We start from the raw sequence: 4,536 nt of genomic DNA on the forward strand, positions 1-4,536 counted from the left end.
ATAAGTCGGGGCCCGTCGGGCTCGGGCTGAAATGCAGGCCTCTAATCTTGAAAAGAAAATGGTCTTTTTCCATAAATGTCTTAGTAGGCCAATACATTTTATCATACATATTTCAAAGTTAAGGATTCATTATTTTGATATAGCTTGCATTGGAACAAACACTATAATATCTTAGTTGATTAGTTTATTGACAAAACAGAAACTGCTAACAAAAGCTTATTTGATGTCTATTTTAGAGTTAAAACTTTATAATCTATCCAAAACTAGTCACACACACACACAGAAACATGATTCAAATTTAAACAGTAGGGTATTTTTGCGTTTACAGACACTAACGTTATTCATCGCGATTAGAACAAAGCACAAGAATAAAACACTTACAGCCCAGCTCGCTCCTCGAAGTGAAAATAAACCAGCACTTGTTCTGAGGTAGGTAAATGTCCCAGGATTATTCCTCACAGCCGCGCAAGACGACAGTACATTAATCTGACTAAATATAGTGTGTTTACAGAGTTTATGTGGGCGTTTACACGTCTCAATGTGTTGCTTCAGATCATTAGCGTTCGAATAGCGCGCGCTCAAGGAGTGTTCAAGTTGTTGAGCTGTTCACACCACACGACACAACGTGATTGATCCGCAACAGGAGGTAACGCACTACACGAGTTGACAACAACTCTGTCACCCAACGATTCAATCTTGTCTACAAACCACGTTTTGTCACAAAAAATCACGCGATAAAACGAACCGGAAATGACGCGAAACATCACGCGCGCTAATACCCAGCGAAGAAGACGAAGACCCATGCCTTGCTCTGATTGGAGCAACCCATGCCTTGCTCTGATTGGCTGTAGCTCATGACATCATTGAGGTTGAGTCGGGCGACAGCTCTGGATATCTAGCATGCTAGATATTTTTCTGGGCTCGGCGACGCGTCTGCGAGGCGTCAGCGAGCGTCTTTGATGCGTTGTTGGCTCTTTCATACTAACAGATTGGCGAGCGTCCATCGTCCGCTAATCCCCCGCGATTTGCACGCGATAACACCCTGACCTGTCGGCGAGCTCAACGATTTGCAAATCGGGCTTAAATCGGGCTTATAATCCTGTAGTGTGAACTAGGCTTAAAGGGTAACTAAACACTGAAACAACTTTTTTTAGTTAATGATCTGTAAGAATGAAGCTTCATAAATGCTGTTCTTTGATTCGAGTACATTTTTTGACATTTGGGTATAAAGTGTTTTAATTTTCAAATATATGGTGTAAAAACGTATGAGTGCTGCCCTCTTCAGGTTAAACGGAAAGCTCCTGCAGTAGGGGTACTCTCTGACGTAGGATACTCTCTGACGTAACTCTGTCACGCCCTTGGTGCGAGCTCACCACGCCCTTGGCAGCCCCTGGTATAAAAGCATCTGGTTCCGTCAAAACTAACTTACTGTAGCGAGTCAGGAGTTGGTGTATTGAAAACGATCAGGATAGTTTTACATTTGAAAATCAACAAACAACAAATAAAAAAAGCAGCTCTATGCACTTTTTAAGGCAAGATTCTATTCTGTGGCATTTCCTTCTGACCGTCGTCAATAGCAACGCATTATAAACACAGTGCAAATCCATGCATCACAACGGACGCGCTCTCTCGTTTCATTCAAATACAATTTGCCGTCTTGCGTCTCCGTTTTTGATTGTATTGAAAATAAAATCAGAGTTAATTTATTGTTTACAGAGTTTGATAATATTGTTGTGATCATCTTGTCTGGACGATTGTTTTGTACGCTGTACAAAATGGATTTATAAACAGGTAAGATTTAAAACATTAATGCAAACTTTTCTTCGTGGAAGCTTCACGTTTATTTCAAGTGAGTGAGATAAAATATTTCAACTCAAAACAACATTTTGAAGTGTATTTCAGCGACTTTTTTGTGCATGTTCTGCAGACAGGGTGACCATCATCGATTAAGTTTCCCTCAGGACTTTTGTAAAAGCCAAAATATGACCACACACCTCAGATTTGGCCCTCTTAAAAGGCAGAAAAATCAGATGAAGGTGGGGAAGAAGAAAATACTTCAAATGACCGCTCTGTTGCAAAGCTACTTGCGTCACTCCAGTCGGTCTCCATTTTAGCGAGTTTGACAGCAGCTGTCAATCAATCCCTCACTGCGGTCTCAGTTCGTCCCCTCTATCTCCGCTGGGCTCTGGCCACTTTTCCAGCATTTTTCAAATATTGCCAGTGGGTGGAGTCAGGCTCTGACCAGGGGTTTAGTTACCCTTTAAGAGTGACACCCAGCCGACGGGGGGGTTGGATACATTTTTGTCATTGGTTGTTGCGTTAAATCTTACCCAGATACAATAGTGCTATTTTCTGATTGGCTATTGTGTAGCTCGACGAACAACACCAGAGGAAACGCGCTTGATTCATGCCGGTTCCACAGTGAGAGCGGCGCGGCCAGAGTTTTGGGCGCTGCGGCATATTAAATATATTACAAATAGTTTTTCAGCGTGAGAAATACAATGTGTGGCGGGAGAGCATGACAAAAGACCGAAATGAGTGACTGTCACGCTCAATGCGTGACACTTGAGAGCCCTGGCGTTCACTGAAAATCTGGTGCACACGCACTGACGAGCATGAACTGGGTGGGAGGGTATCCGTTGATAGTGGGGGAGGGGCATGAGAGTTGTAAACATTCAAAATTTTCCTAAATCCACTCAATCTGCCAGACTTGCCGACTGGAGCTTTAATTTTATTTTAAATTATATATTATACTGTATTAATAGTCTTTCTAGTTACATTAAGGCTACGTGTATTAAAGCAGAGTGCCCTGGGTAATATTTTATATCCTGTCAAAACATACTAATCATAGCCTAATCATAGCTATTGCATTTGTATTTTTCAAAGATGTCAGGGAAAAATGCAAAAAGATTTGTTTTTCCAAACTGTTTGAAACAATTTGTTATTTGTAATTTTGAAATATAACATTAAAGAGTAGGCCTATATTTGATGTGATGAATTGCTCTGTCATTTATCAGATTTACCAACTGCTATAATTTCAATTTGTGCTGGTTATTATGAACAATGGGTAAAATTGATGGCGGGGATGGGAGGGGGCGGGGCTCCATTAAGGCTCCTCCCCTAACCGCATGTGATCTCACTCCAAGCTTTTGATCAAACTTGAGAACCCTGGTGCCGAGTGTGTGTTAAATGCTCTCCTACTTGTTGCTTTGGATAAAAGCGTCTGTTAAATGAGACATAACAGATTATTCCCAGCAGGCACACAACGTCATAAGACGTTGATATTTGGTTAAATTTTGGTTGCGACGTCGGGTGACCAAAATTCAATGTAAATTCAACATATAATGTCAATGTTAAATTGATGTCCAATACCGAATACATTGATTTAGGTTTTATTGATATATTTTTATAAAATGTCTGTTGTATAAAATTACTGTAGGCTAGATGTAATCTGTATACTCATTGAACACTTTTTTTTTGGTCCAACTGTTAAGAAGTAAGATAAAAGTTATTGTTCAAGTGTAGTTTAACTGAAATATTGTAAATATCATAAAATATCTTTATTTCACAAAAATAAAGTATAGATGTCCACAGTTGTCTGAAAGTCCCAAGTCCTGCAATATTTTTTTATTTCGAGTATGATTTCACAAAAATAGGTTGCTGTAAACTATCATGGCATGTTCCCAAAATTGGCACTAGGGTGCTGTAAAATGCCAATTGCTATTCCATCTAGAATTTATTATTATGAACATCACCTTTCAGTCCCTCCAGAAAAACGTGATTATGCGATCACATGATCCAATGCATAAGCAGCCAAAGTCCGCATATTTATGCGGGGGCATTTTTTTAAATACGCCGCACTTTTTCCGTATAAATTGCCGATTTCCACGCAAAATATGCGGGGCTTGTATGATTTCATAATCCCCGCATTTTTGTTGCAAAAAAAGTCACATATATCTTAGCAGAAAGTTGAAAAATGTTGCGTTTGCTTCACACGAGAGCAGCCGTTTCCCCCTGTTGCCATGGGAACGTTATGAAGTGACGTAATTACGCGACATGAACATCATTGAAAAGCTGTAAAACAGGAAACATTTTTTTCATATTTTATTTATTCATTTTTACAAAAGTTGTAGCATATTCCTTTTGTAAAGCTACAGAACTTGTTTGACTCATCAATGTTTTGTAAGTTTGAGCCATGTGTTTATTAAGGTCTGAAATAAAACAAGATTAAATATTCCAGCACTTTCTGTGATGTAGTATGTTTGCTTATCATAGGAAGTAATAAGAAATAGCTCTTTACATTAAGGCCTAGTGAGAACAGGGTGTTGGGGAATCACTTTTTCTCTCTTTTTTATCAAACCGCAGTTTTTGCAAGTTCCCGCAATTTCATCACATAAAATTGCAAATATCCTGCATATTCCATCGCCGCATAATCAAGGATTTTTGCCCGCAACAATCCAAAAAAAATTCCACATTTTTCTGGAAGGACTGACCTTTGGGTCACATCACCACACCATTTTGTCCCCCCCACTTTTA

The sequence above is a fragment of the Rhinichthys klamathensis genome, unplaced genomic scaffold (assembly GCF_029890125.1).
Source record: "Rhinichthys klamathensis goyatoka isolate OS25496 unplaced genomic scaffold, OSU_Roscu_1.1 h1tg000176l_1, whole genome shotgun sequence".
NCBI classification, from domain to species: Eukaryota; Metazoa; Chordata; class Actinopteri; order Cypriniformes; family Leuciscidae; genus Rhinichthys; species Rhinichthys klamathensis.